Below are 13,016 nucleotides of genomic sequence, written 5' to 3'. Positions count from 1 at the left end.
TGAAGAATACCCAGTTGACACTTGACATACATTGTGTGAATCTGGAATTCATTTAATTGTGAGCAAAATATTGCAATTTTTAGCTGGTTCCTTCGATGCTTTCTTTTATCTGTCTATCTTGCATTACATGTGATGTTACCTTTCATCAAATCTGTCGAGTTGCATCAGAAGGAACAAAAACAGCTTCAGGAAAAGCTGCAGGATTACTCTGCGGTTTATCAAATCTTGCTTTCAGTTGTTTGATGGTGGTGCAGTGGTAAGCATGGTTGCCTTCCAAGCAGTTGACCTGGGTTCGATTCCCAGCCATCACATTTGTCAATTTCGACTCGTGGATGAAATGGACTTCTGATGACTCTGGTTGCAAGCAGTTCTTCCAGCAGCAGCTCATGGATTTTGTTGAGCAACCTGTTTTCAAAGGGTCCTGTTTGAATGCTTGCAATGCAAAGTCAATGTGTCATAATGTCCTGGCGACAGTGCTGCCTGAATTCATAGTGTGAGCTGTCAATCACCATAGACGTCAATGTTGCAGCTGGGCTCAGGCCCTGCAAGTCAAGCAGCAGAATTTCAAATTCCTCAACAACATCAGTGAGTCATTTCCAGTTAAATTCTGGGGATTTGCTCCCTGAGAGGGCAGAGGCAGACAAAATGGGAAGAATGTTGAAGAATACCCAGTTGACACTTGACATACATTGTGTGAATCTGGAATTCATTTAATTGTGAGCAAAATATTGCAATTTTTAGCTGGTTCCTTCGATGCCTTCTTTTATCTGTCTATCTTGCATTACATGTGATGTTACCTTTCATCAAATCTGTCGAGTTGCATCAGAAGGAACAAAAACGGCTTCAGAAAAAGCTGCAGGATTACTGTGCGGTTTATCAAAGTTAGTTTGCAGCTGTGTGATGGTGGTGCAGTGGTAAGCATGGTTGCCTTCCAAGCAGTTGACCTGGGTTCGATTCCCAGCCATCACATTTGTCAATTTCTACTTGTGGATGAAATGGACTTCTGAAGACTCTGGTTGCAAGCAGTTCTTCCAGCAGCAGCTCATGGATTTTGTTGAGCAACCTGTTTTCAAAGGGTCCTGTTTGAATGCTTGCAATGCAAAGTCAATGTGTCATAATGTACTGGCGACAGTGCGACCTGAATTCATCGTGTGAGCTGTCAATCACCATAGATGTCAATGTTGCAGCTGGGCTCAGTCCCTGCAAGTCAAGCAGCAGTATTTCAAATTCCTCAACAACATCAGTGAGTCATTTCCAGTTAAATTCTGGGGATTTGCTCCCTGAGAGGGCAGAGGCAGACAAAATGGGAAGAATGTTGAAGAATACCCAGTTGACACTTGACATACATTGTGTGAATCTGGAATTCATTTAATTGTGAGCAAAATATTGCAATTTTTAGCTGGTTCCTTCGATGCCTTCTTTTATCTGTCTATCTTGCATTACATGTGATGTTACCTTTCATCAAATCTGTCGAGTTGCATCAGAAGGAACAAAAACGGCTTCAGAAAAAGCTGCAGGATTACTCTGCGGTTTATCAAAGGCTGTTTTCAGCTGTGTGATGGTGGTGCAGTGGTAAGCATGGTTGCCTTCCAAGCAGTTGACCTGGGTTCGATTCCCAGCCATCACATTTGTCAATTTCTACTTGAGAATGAAATGAACCTCTGATGACTCTGGTTGCAAGCAGTTCTTCCAGCCGCAGCTCATGGATTTTGTTGAGCAACCTGTTTTGAAAGGGTCATGTTTGAATGCTTGCAATGCAAAGTCAATGTGTCATAATGTACTGGCGACAGTGCTACCTGAATTCATAGTATGAGCTGTCAATCACCATAGACGTCAATGTTGCAGCTGGGCTCAGGCCCTGCAAGTCAAGCAGCAGTATTTCAAATTCCTCAACATCAGTGAGTCATTTCCAGTCAAATTCTGGGGATTTGCTCCCTGAGAGGGCAGAGGCAGACAAAATGGAAAGAATGTTGAAGAATACCCAGTTGACACTTGACATACATTGTGTGAATCTGGAATTCATTTAATTGTGAGCAAAATATTGCAATTTTTAGCTGGTTCCTTCGATGCCTTCTTTTATCTGTCTATCTTGCATTACATGTGATGTTACCTTTCATCAAATCTGTCGAGTTGCATCAGAAGGAACAATAACGGCTTCAGAAAAAGCTGCAGGATTACTGTGCGGTTTATATAAGTTAGCTTGCATCTGTGTGATGGTGGTGCAGTGGTAAGCATGGTTGCCTTCCAAGCAGTTGGCCTGGGTTCGATTCCCAGCCATCACATTTGTCAATTTCTACTTGAGAATGAAATGAACCTCTGATGACTCTGGTTGCAAGGAGTTCTTCCAGCCGCAGCTCATGGATTTTGTTGAGCAACCTGTTTTCAAAGAGTCATGTTTGAATGTTTGCAATGCAAAGTCGACGTGTCATCAATGTGTCATAATGTACTGGCGACAGTGCTACCTGAATTCATAGTATGAACTGTCAATCACCATAGACGTCAATGTTGCAGCTGGGCTCAGGCCCTGCAAGTCAAGCAGCAGTATTTCAAATTCCTCAACATCAGTGAGTCATTTCCAGTTAAATTCTGGGGATTTGCTCCCTGACAGGGCAGAGGCAGACAAAATGGGAAGAATGTTGAAGAATACCCAGTTGACACTTGACATACATTGTGTGAATCTGGAATTCATTTAATTGTGAGCAAAATATTGCAATTTTTAGCTGGTTCCTTCGATGCCTTCTTTTATCTGTCTATCTTGCATTACATGTGATGTTACCTTTCATCAAATCTGTCGAGTTGCATCAGAAGGAACAAAAACGGCTTCAGAAAAAGCTGCAGGATTACTCTGCGGTTTATCAAATCTTGCTTTCAGTTGTTTGATGGTGGTGCAGTGGTAAGCATTGTTGCCTTTCAAGCAGTTGACCTGGGTTCGATTCCCAGCCATCACATTTGTCAATTTCTACTTGTGGTTGAAATGGACTTCTGATGACTCTGGTTGCAAGTAGTTCTTCCAGCAGCAGCTCATAGATTTTGTTGAGCAACCTGTTTTCAAAGGGTCCTGTTTGAATGCTTGCAATGCAAAGTCAATGTGTCATAATGTACTGGCGACAGTGCGACCTGAATTCATAGTATGAGCTGTCAATCACCATAGACGTAAATGTTGCAGCTGGGCTCAGGCCCTGCAAGTCAAGCAGCAGTATTTCAAATTCCTCAACATCAGTGAGTCATTTCCAGTTAAATTCTGGGGATTTGCTCCCTGAGAGGGCAGAGGCAGACAAAATGGAAAGAATGTTGAAGAATACCCAGTTGACACTTGACATACATTGTGTGAATCTGGAATTCATTTAATTGTGAGCAAAATATTGCAATTTTTAGCTGGTTCCTTCGATGCTTTCTTTTATCTGTCTATCTTGCATTACATGTGATGTTACCTTTCATCAAATCTGTCGAGTTGCATCAGAAGGAACAAAAACGGCTTCAGAAAAAGCTGCAGGATTACTGTGTGGTTTATCAAAGGCTGTTCTCAGCTGTGTGATGGTGGTGCAGTGGTAAGCATGGTTGCCTTCCAAGCAGTTGACCTGGGTTCGATTCCCAGCTATCACATTTGTCAATTTCTACTTGAGAATGAAATGAACCTCTGATGACTCTGGTTGCAAGCAGTTCTTCCAGCCGCAGCTCATGGATTTTGTTGAGCAACCTGTTTTGAAAGGGTCATGTTTGAATGCTTGCAATGCAAAGTCAATGTGTCATAATGTACTGGCGACAGTGCAACCTGAATTCATTGTATGAGCTGTCAATCACCATAGACGTCAATGTTGCAGCTGGGCTCAGGCCCTGCAAGTCAAGCAGCAGTGTTTCAAATTCCTCAACAACATCAGTGAGTCATTTCCAGTTAAATTCTGGGGATTTGCTCCCTGAGAGGGCAGAGGCAGACAAAATGGGAAGAATTTTGAAGAATACCCAGTTGACACTTGACATACATTGTGTGAATCTGAAATTCATTTAATTGTGAGCAAAATATTGCAATTTTTAGCTGGTTCCTTCGATGCCTTCTTTTATCTGTCTATCTTGCATTACATGTGATGTTACCTTTCATCAAATCTGTCGAGTTGCATCAGAAGGAACAAAAACAGCTTCAGGAAAAGCTGCAGGATTACTGTGCGGTTTATGAAATCTTGCTTTCAGTTGTTTGATGGTGGTGCAGTGGTAAGCATGGTTGCCTTCCAAGCAGTTGACCTGGGTTCGATTCCCAGCCATCACATTTGTCAATTTCTACTTGAGAATGAAATATGACTCTGGTTGCAAGCAGTTCTTCCAGCCGCAGCTCATGGATTTTGTTGAGCAACCTGTTTTCAAAGGGTCATGTTTGAATGCTTGCAATGCAAAGTCAATGTGTCATAATGTACTGGCGACAGTGCGACCTGAATTCATTGTATGAACTGTCAATCACCATAGACGTCAATGTTGCAGCTGGGCTCAGGCCCTGCAAGTCAAGCAGCAGTGTTTCAAATTCCTCAACAACATCAGTGAGTCATTTCCAGTTAAATTCTGGGGATTTGCTCCCTGAGAGGGCAGAGGCAGACAAAATGGGAAGAATTTTGAAGAATACCCAGTTGACACTTGACATACATTGTGTGAATCTGGAATTCATTTAATTGTGAGCAAAATATTGCAATTTTTAGCTGGTTCCTTCGATGCCTTCTTTTATCTGTCTATCTTGCATTACATGTGATGTTACCTTTCATCAAATCTGTCGAGTTGCATCAGAAGGAACAAAAACAGCTTCAGGAAAAGCTGCAGGATTACTCTGCGGTTTATCAAATCTTGCTTTCAGTTGTTTGATGGTGGTGCAGTGGTAAGCATGGTTGCCTTCCAAGCAGTTGGCCTGGGTTCGATTCCCAGCCATCACATTTGTCAATTTCTACTTGAGAATGAAATGAACCTCTGATGACTCTGGTTGCAAGGAGTTCTTCCAGCCGCAGCTCATGGATTTTGTTGAGCAACCTGTTTTCAAAGAGTCATGTTTGAATGTTTGCAATGCAAAGTCGACGTGTCATCAATGTGTCATAATGTACTGGCGACAGTGCTACCTGAATTCATAGTATAAACTGTCAATCACCATAGACGTCAATGTTGCAGCTGGGCTCAGGCCCTGCAAGTCAAGCAGCAGTATTTCAAATTCCTCAACATCAGTGAGTCATTTCCAGTTAAATTCTGGGGATTTGCTCCCTGACAGGGCAGAGGCAGACAAAATGGGAAGAATGTTGAAGAATACCCAGTTGACACTTGACATACATTGTGTGAATCTGGAATTCATTTAATTGTGAGCAAAATATTGCAATTTTTAGCTGGTTCCTTCGATGCCTTCTTTTATCTGTCTATCTTGCATTACATGTGATGTTACCTTTCATCAAATCTGTCGAGTTGCATCAGAAGGAACAAAAACGGCTTCAGAAAAAGCTGCAGGATTACTCTGCGGTTTATCAAATCTTGCTTTCAGTTGTTTGATGGTGGTGCAGTGGTAAGCATTGTTGCCTTTCAAGCAGTTGACCTGGGTTCGATTCCCAGCCATCACATTTGTCAATTTCTACTTGTGGTTGAAATGGACTTCTGATGACTCTGGTTGCAAGCAGTTCTTCCAGCAGCAGCTCATAGATTTTGTTGAGCAACCTGATTTCAAAGGGTCCTGTTTGAATGCTTGCAATGCAAAGTCAATGTGTCATAATGTACTGGCGACAGTGCTACCTGAATTCATAGTATGAGCTGTCAATCACCATAGACGTAAATGTTGCAGCTGGGCTCAGGCCCTGCAAGTCAAGCAGCAGTATTTCAAATTCCTCAACATCAGTGAGTCATTTCCAGTTAAATTCTGGGGATTTGCTCCCTGAGAGGGCAGAGGCAGACAAAATGGAAAGAATGTTGAAGAATACCCAGTTGACACTTGACATACATTGTGTGAATCTGGAATTCATTTAATTGTGAGCAAAATATTGCAATTTTTAGCTGGTTCCTTCGATGCTTTCTTTTATCTGTCTATCTTGCATTACATGTGATGTTACCTTTCATCAAATCTGTCGAGTTGCATCAGAAGGAACAAAAACGGCTTCAGAAAAAGCTGCAGGATTACTGTGTGGTTTATCAAAGGCTGCTTTCAGCTGTGTGATGGTGGTGCAGTGGTAAGCATGGTTGCCTTCCAAGCAGTTGACCTGGGTTCAATTCCCAGCCATCACATTTGTCAATTTCTACTTGAGAATGAAATGAACCTCTGATGACTCTGGTTGCAAGCAGTTCTTCCAGCCGCAGCTCATGGATTTTGTTGAGCAACCTGTTTTGAAAGGGTCATGTTTGAATGCTTGCAATGCAAAGTCAATGTGTCATAATGTACTGGCGACAGTGCTACCTGAATTCATTGTATGAGCTGTCAATCACCATAGACGTCAATGTTGCAGCTGGGCTCAGGCCCTGCAAGTCAAGCAGCAGTATTTCAAATTCCTCAACATCAGTGAGTCATTTCCAGTTAAATTCTGGGGATTTGCTCCCTGAGAGGGCAGAGGCAGACAAAATGGGAAGAATGTTAAAGAATACCCAGTTGACACTTGACATACATTGTGTGAATCTGGAATTCATTTAATTGTGAGCAAAATATTGCAATTTTTAGCTGGTTCCTTCGATGCCTTCTTTTATCTGTCTATCTTGCATTACATGTGATGTTACCTTTCATCAAATCTGTCGAGTTGCATCAGAAGGAACAAAAACGGCTTCAGAAAAAGCTGCAGGATTACTGTGCGGTTTATCAAAGTTAGTTTGCAGCTGTGTGATGGTCGTGCAGTGGTAAGCATGGTTGCCTTCCAAACAGTTGACCTGGGTTCAATTCCCAGCCATCACATTTGTCAATTTCTACTTGAGAATGAAATAAACCTCTGATGACTCTGGTTGCAAGTAGTGCTTCCAGCCGCAACTCATGGATTTTGTTGAGCAACCTGTTTTCAAAGGGTCATGTTTGAATGTTTGCAATGCAAAGTCGACGTGTCATCAATGTGTCATAATGTACTGGCGACAGTGCGACCTGAATTCATAGTATGAACTGTCAATCACCATAGACGTAAATGTTGCAGCTGGGCTCAGGCCCTGCAAGTCAAGCAGCAGTATTTCAAATTCCTCAACATCAGTGAGTCATTTCCAGTAAAATTCTGGGGATTTGCTCCCTGAGAGGGCAGAGGCAGACAAAATGGAAAGAATGTTGAAGAATACCCAGTTGACACTTGACATACATTGTGTGAATCTGGAATTCATTTAATTGTGAGCAAAATATTGCAATTTTTAGCTGGTTCCTTCGATGCTTTCTTTTATCTGTCTATCTTGCATTACATGTGATGTTACCTTTCATCAAATCTGTCGAGTTGCATCAGAAGGAACAAAAACAGCTTCAGGAAAAGCTGCAGGATTACTCTGCGGTTTATCAAATCTTGCTTTCAGTTGTTTGATGGTGGTGCAGTGGTAAGCATGGTTGCCTTCCAAGCAGTTGACATGGGTTCGATTCCCAGCCATCACATTTGTCAATTTCTACTAGTGGATGAAATGGACTTCTGATGACTCTGGTTGCAAGCAGTTCTTCCAGCAGCAGCTCATGGATTTTGTTGAGCAACCTGTTTTCAAAGGGTCCTGTTTGAATGCTTGCAATGCAAAGTCAATGTGTCATAATGTCCTGGCGACAGTGCTGCCTGAATTCATCGTGTGAGCTGTCAATCACCATAGACGTCAATGTTGCAGCTGGGCTCAGGCCCTGCAAGTCAAGCAGCAGAATTTCAAATTCCTCAACAACATCAGTGAGTCATTTCCAGTTAAATTCTGGGGATTTTCTCCCTGAGAGGGCAGAGGCAGACAAAATGGGAAGAATGTTAAAGAATACCCAGTTGACACTTGACATACATTGTGTGAATCTGGAATTCATTTAATTGTGAGCAAAATATTGCAATTTTTAGCTGGTTCCTTCGATGCCTTCTTTTATCTGTCTATCTTGCATTACATGTGATGTTACCTTTCATCAAATCTGTCGAGTTGCATCAGAAGGAACAAAAACGGCTTCAGAAAAAGCTGCAGGATTACTGTGCGGTTTATCAAAGTTAGTTTGCAGCTGTGTGATGGTCGTGCAGTGGTAAGCATGGTTGCCTTCCAAACAGTTGACCTGGGTTCAATTCCCAGCCATCACATTTGTCAATTTCTACTTGAGAATGAAATGAACCTCTGATGACTCTGGTTGCAAGTAGTGCTTCCAGCCGCAACTCATGGATTTTGTTGAGCAACCTGTTTTCAAAGGGTCATGTTTGAATGTTTGCAATGCAAAGTCGACGTGTCATCAATGTGTCATAATGTACTGGCGACAGTGCGACCTGAATTCATAGTATGAACTGTCAATCACCATAGACGTAAATGTTGCAGCTGGGCTCAGGCCCTGCAAGTCAAGCAGCAGTATTTCAAATTCCTCAACATCAGTGAGTCATTTCCAGTAAAATTCTGGGGATTTGCTCCCTGAGAGGGCAGAGGCAGACAAAATGGAAAGAATGTTGAAGAATACCCAGTTGACACTTGACATACATTGTGTGAATCTGGAATTCATTTAATTGTGAGCAAAATATTGCAATTTTTAGCTGGTTCCTTCGATGCTTTCTTTTATCTGTCTATCTTGCATTACATGTGATGTTACCTTTCATCAAATCTGTCGAGTTGCATCAGAAGGAACAAAAACAGCTTCAGGAAAAGCTGCAGGATTACTCTGCGGTTTATCAAATCTTGCTTTCAGTTGTTTGATGGTGGTGCAGTGGTAAGCATGGTTGCCTTCCAAGCAGTTGACCTGGGTTCGATTCCCAGCCATCACATTTGTCAATTTCGACTCGTGGATGAAATGGACTTCTGATGACTCTGGTTGCAAGCAGTTCTTCCAGCAGCAGCTCATGGATTTTGTTGAGCAACCTGTTTTCAAAGGGTCCTGTTTGAATGCTTGCAATGCAAAGTCAATGTGTCATAATGTACTGGCGACAGTGCTGCCTGAATTCATAGTGTGAGCTGTCAATCACCATAGACGTCAATGTTGCAGCTGGGCTCAGGCCCTGCAAGTCAAGCAGCAGAATTTCAAATTCCTCAACAACATCAGTGAGTCATTTCCAGTTAAATTCTGGGGATTTGCTCCCTGAGAGGGCAGAGGCAGACAAAATGGGAAGAATGTTGAAGAATACCCAGTTGACACTTGACATACATTGTGTGAATCTGGAATTCATTTAATTGTGAGCAAAATATTGCAATTTTTAGCTGGTTCCTTCGATGCCTTCTTTTATCTGTCTATCTTGCATTACATGTGATGTTACCTTTCATCAAATCTGTCGAGTTGCATCAGAAGGAACAAAAACGGCTTCAGAAAAAGCTGCAGGATTACTGTGCGGTTTATCAAAGTTAGTTTGCAGCTGTGTGATGGTGGTGCAGTGGTAAGCATGGTTGCCTTCCAAGCAGTTGACCTGGGTTCGATTACCAGCCATCACATTTGTCAATTTCTACTTGTGGATGAAATGGACTTCTGAAGACTCTGGTTGCAAGCAGTTCTTCCAGCAGCAGCTCATGGATTTTGTTGAGCAACCTGTTTTCAAAGGGTCCTGTTTGAATGCTTGCAATGCAAAGTCAATGTGTCATAATGTACTGGCGACAGTGCGACCTGAATTCATCGTGTGAGCTGTCAATCACCATAGATGTCAATGTTGCAGCTGGGCTCAGTCCCTGCAAGTCAAGCAGCAGTATTTCAAATTCCTCAACAACATCAGTGAGTCATTTCCAGTTAAATTCTGGGGATTTGCTCCCTGAGAGGGCAGAGGCAGACAAAATGGGAAGAATGTTGAAGAATACCCAGTTGACACTTGACATACATTGTGTGAATCTGGAATTCATTTAATTGTGAGCAAAATATTGCAATTTTTAGCTGGTTCCTTCGATGCCTTCTTTTATCTGTCTATCTTGCATTACATGTGATGTTACCTTTCATCAAATCTGTCGAGTTGCATCAGAAGGAACAAAAACGGTTTCAGAAAAAGCTGCAGGATTACTGTGCGGTTTATCAAAGTTAGTTTTCAGCTGTGTGATGGTGGTGCAGTGGTAAGCATGGTTGCCTTCCAAGCAGTTGACCTGGGTTCAATTCCCAGCCATCACATTTGTCAATTTCTACTTGAGAATGAAATGAACCTCTGATGACTCTGGTTGCAAGTAGTTCTTCCAGCCGCAACTCATGGATTTTGTTGAGCAACCGGTTTTCAAAGGGTCATGTTTGAATGTTTGCAATGCAAAGTCAATGTGTCATAATGTACTGGCGACAGTGCTGCCTGAATTCATTGTATGAACTGTCAATCACCATAGACGTCAATGTTGCAGCTGGGCTCAGGCCCTGCAAGTCAAGCAGCAGTATTTCAAATTCCTCAACATCAGTGAGTCATTTCCAGTTAAATTCTGGGGATTTGCTCCCTGACAGGGCAGAGGCAGACAAAATGGGAAGAATGTTGAAGAATACCCAGTTGACACTTGACATACATTGTGTGAATCTGGAATTCATTTAATTGTGAGCAAAATATTGCAATTTTTAGCTGGTTCCTTCGATGCCTTCTTTTATCTGTCTATCTTGCATTACATGTGATGTTCCCTTTCATCAAATCTGTCGAGTTGCATCAGAAGGAACAAAAACGGCTTCAGAAAAAGCTGCAGGATTACTGTGCGGTTTATCAAAGTTAGTTTTCAGCTGTGTGATGGTGGTGCAGTGGTAAGCATGGTTGCCTTCCAAGCAGTTGACCTGGGTTTGATTCCCAGCCATCACATTTGTCAATTTCTACTTGAGAATGGAATGAACCTCTGATGACTCTGGTTGCAAGCAGTTCTTCCAGCCGCAGCTCATCGATTTTGTTGAGCAACCTGTTTTCAAAGGGTCATGTTTGAATGCTTGCAATGCAAAGTCAATGTGTCATAATGTACTGGCGACAGTGCTACCTGAATTCATAGTATGAGCTGTCAATCACCATAGACGTAAATGTTGCAGCTGGGCTCAGGCCCTGCAAGTCAAGCAGCAGTATTTCAAATTCCTCAACATCAGTGAGTCATTTCCAGTTAAATTCTGGGGATTTGCTCCCTGAGAGGGCAGAGGCAGACAAAATGGAAAGAATGTTGAAGAATACCCAGTTGACACTTGACATACATTGTGTGAATCTGGAATTCATTTAATTGTGAGCAAAATATTGCAATTTTTAGCTGGTTCCTTCGATGCCTTCTTTTATCTGTCTATCTTGCATTACATGTGATGTTACCTTTCATCAAATCTGTCGAGTTGCATCAGAAGGAACAAAAACGGCTTCAGAAAAAGCTGCAGGATTACTCTGCGGTTTATCAAAGTTAGTTTTCAGCTGTGTGATGGTGGTGCAGTGGTAAGCATGGTTGCCTTCCAAGCAGTTGACCTGGGTTTGATTCCCAGCCATCACATTTGTCAATTTCTACTTGTGGATGAAATGGACTTCTGATGACTCTGGTTGCAAGCAGTTCTTCCAGCAGCAGCTCATGGATTTTGTTGAGCAACCTGTTTTCAAAGGGTCCTGTTTGAATGCTTGCAATGCAAAGTCAATGTGTCATAATGTACTGGCGACAGTGCTACCTGAATTCATAGTATGAGCTGTCAATCACCATAGACGTAAATGTTGCAGCTGGGCTCAGGCCCTGCAAGTCAAGCAGCAGAATTTCAAATTCCTCAACATCAGTGAGTCATTTCCAGTTAAATTCTGGGGATTTGCTCCCTGACAGGGCAGAGGCAGACAAAATGGGAAGAATGTTGAAGAATACCCAGTTGACACTTGACATACATTGTGTGAATCTGGAATTCATTTAATTGTGAGCAAAATATTGCAATTTTTAGCTGGTTCCTTCGATGCCTTCTTTTATCTGTCTATCTTGCATTACATGTGATGTTACCTTTCATCAAATCTGTCGAGTTGCATCAGAAGGAACAAAAACGGCTTCAGAAAAAGCTGCAGGATTACTGTGCGGTTTATCAAAGGCTGTTTTCAGCTGTGTGATGGTGGTGCAGTGGTAAGCATGGTTGCCTTCCAAGCAGTTGACCTGGGTTCGATTCCCAGCCATCACATTTGTCAATTTCTAGTTGTGGATGAAATGGACTTTTGATGACTCTGGTTGCAAGCAGTTCTTCCAGCAGCAGCTCATGGATTTTGTTGAGCAACCTGTTTTCAAAGGGTCCTGTTTGAATGCTTGCAATGCAAAGTCAATGTGTCATAATGTACTGGCGACAGTGCGACCTGAATTCATCGTGTGAGCTGTCAATCACCATAGATGTCAATGTTGCAGCTGGGCTCAGTCCCTGCAAGTCAAGCAGCAGTATTTCAAATTCCTCAACAACATCAGTGAGTCATTTCCAGTTAAATTCTGGGGATTTGCTCCCTGAGAGGGCAGAGGCAGACAAAATGGGAAGAATGTTGAAGAATACCCAGTTGACACTTGACATACATTGTGTGAATCTGGAATTCATTTAATTGTGAGCAAAATATTGCAATTTTTAGCTGGTTCCTTCGATGCCTTCTTTTATCTGTCTATCTTGCATTACATGTGATGTTACCTTTCATCAAATCTGTCGAGTTGCATCAGAAGGAACAAAAACGGCTTCAGAAAAAGCTGCAGGATTACTGTGCGGTTTATCAAAGTTAGTTTTCAGCTGTGTGATGGTGGTGCAGTGGTAAGCATGGTTGCCTTCCAAGCAGTTGACCTGGGTTCAATTCCCAGCCATCACATTTGTCAATTTCTACTTGAGAATGAAATGAACCTCTGATGACTCTGGTTGCAAGTAGTTCTTCCAGCCGCAACTCATGGATTTTGTTGAGCAACCGGTTTTCAAAGGGTCATGTTTGAATGTTTGCAATGCAAAGTCGACGTGTCATCAATGTGTCATAATGTACTGGCGACAGTGCTGCCTGAATTCATTGTATGAACTG

At 42.2% G+C, this 13,016-nt stretch overlaps 17 non-coding genes across 17 annotated transcripts; all 17 read left to right on the top strand.

Annotated features, from left to right (window-relative positions):
• The first annotated feature begins 239 nt into the window (after positions 1 to 239).
• trnag-ucc (transfer RNA glycine (anticodon UCC)) lies at positions 240 to 311 on the top strand. The gene has a single exon. It is a non-coding gene; the product is annotated as a tRNA-Gly (tRNA).
• A 586-nt stretch (positions 312 to 897) lies between these two features.
• Positions 898 to 969, top strand: trnag-ucc (transfer RNA glycine (anticodon UCC)). The gene has a single exon. It is a non-coding gene; the product is annotated as a tRNA-Gly (tRNA).
• Positions 970 to 1,555: 586 nt separating this feature from the next.
• trnag-ucc (transfer RNA glycine (anticodon UCC)) lies at positions 1,556 to 1,627 on the top strand. The gene has a single exon. It is a non-coding gene; the product is annotated as a tRNA-Gly (tRNA).
• Positions 1,628 to 2,210: 583 nt separating this feature from the next.
• On the top strand, positions 2,211 to 2,282 carry trnag-ucc (transfer RNA glycine (anticodon UCC)). The gene has a single exon. It is a non-coding gene; the product is annotated as a tRNA-Gly (tRNA).
• Positions 2,283 to 2,876: 594 nt separating this feature from the next.
• Positions 2,877 to 2,948, top strand: trnae-uuc (transfer RNA glutamic acid (anticodon UUC)). The gene has a single exon. It is a non-coding gene; the product is annotated as a tRNA-Glu (tRNA).
• Positions 2,949 to 3,531: 583 nt separating this feature from the next.
• trnag-ucc (transfer RNA glycine (anticodon UCC)) lies at positions 3,532 to 3,603 on the top strand. Its single transcript has one exon. It is a non-coding gene; the product is annotated as a tRNA-Gly (tRNA).
• A 586-nt stretch (positions 3,604 to 4,189) lies between these two features.
• On the top strand, positions 4,190 to 4,261 carry trnag-ucc (transfer RNA glycine (anticodon UCC)). Its single transcript has one exon. It is a non-coding gene; the product is annotated as a tRNA-Gly (tRNA).
• A 577-nt stretch (positions 4,262 to 4,838) lies between these two features.
• trnag-ucc (transfer RNA glycine (anticodon UCC)) lies at positions 4,839 to 4,910 on the top strand. Its single transcript has one exon. It is a non-coding gene; the product is annotated as a tRNA-Gly (tRNA).
• Positions 4,911 to 5,504: 594 nt separating this feature from the next.
• Positions 5,505 to 5,576, top strand: trnae-uuc (transfer RNA glutamic acid (anticodon UUC)). The gene has a single exon. It is a non-coding gene; the product is annotated as a tRNA-Glu (tRNA).
• A 583-nt stretch (positions 5,577 to 6,159) lies between these two features.
• On the top strand, positions 6,160 to 6,231 carry trnag-ucc (transfer RNA glycine (anticodon UCC)). The gene has a single exon. It is a non-coding gene; the product is annotated as a tRNA-Gly (tRNA).
• Positions 6,232 to 8,804: 2,573 nt separating this feature from the next.
• On the top strand, positions 8,805 to 8,876 carry trnag-ucc (transfer RNA glycine (anticodon UCC)). The gene has a single exon. It is a non-coding gene; the product is annotated as a tRNA-Gly (tRNA).
• Positions 8,877 to 9,462: 586 nt separating this feature from the next.
• trnag-ucc (transfer RNA glycine (anticodon UCC)) lies at positions 9,463 to 9,534 on the top strand. The gene has a single exon. It is a non-coding gene; the product is annotated as a tRNA-Gly (tRNA).
• Positions 9,535 to 10,120: 586 nt separating this feature from the next.
• trnag-ucc (transfer RNA glycine (anticodon UCC)) lies at positions 10,121 to 10,192 on the top strand. The gene has a single exon. It is a non-coding gene; the product is annotated as a tRNA-Gly (tRNA).
• Positions 10,193 to 10,775: 583 nt separating this feature from the next.
• Positions 10,776 to 10,847, top strand: trnag-ucc (transfer RNA glycine (anticodon UCC)). Its single transcript has one exon. It is a non-coding gene; the product is annotated as a tRNA-Gly (tRNA).
• A 583-nt stretch (positions 10,848 to 11,430) lies between these two features.
• On the top strand, positions 11,431 to 11,502 carry trnag-ucc (transfer RNA glycine (anticodon UCC)). Its single transcript has one exon. It is a non-coding gene; the product is annotated as a tRNA-Gly (tRNA).
• A 583-nt stretch (positions 11,503 to 12,085) lies between these two features.
• On the top strand, positions 12,086 to 12,157 carry trnag-ucc (transfer RNA glycine (anticodon UCC)). Its single transcript has one exon. It is a non-coding gene; the product is annotated as a tRNA-Gly (tRNA).
• Positions 12,158 to 12,743: 586 nt separating this feature from the next.
• Positions 12,744 to 12,815, top strand: trnag-ucc (transfer RNA glycine (anticodon UCC)). Its single transcript has one exon. It is a non-coding gene; the product is annotated as a tRNA-Gly (tRNA).
• Positions 12,816 to 13,016: the final 201 nt, after the last annotated feature.

Source organism: Pristiophorus japonicus, chromosome 19, assembly GCF_044704955.1.
Source record: "Pristiophorus japonicus isolate sPriJap1 chromosome 19, sPriJap1.hap1, whole genome shotgun sequence".
Taxonomy (NCBI): domain Eukaryota; kingdom Metazoa; phylum Chordata; class Chondrichthyes; family Pristiophoridae; genus Pristiophorus; species Pristiophorus japonicus.
This window is presented reverse-complemented; position numbering and strand designations above follow the sequence as displayed.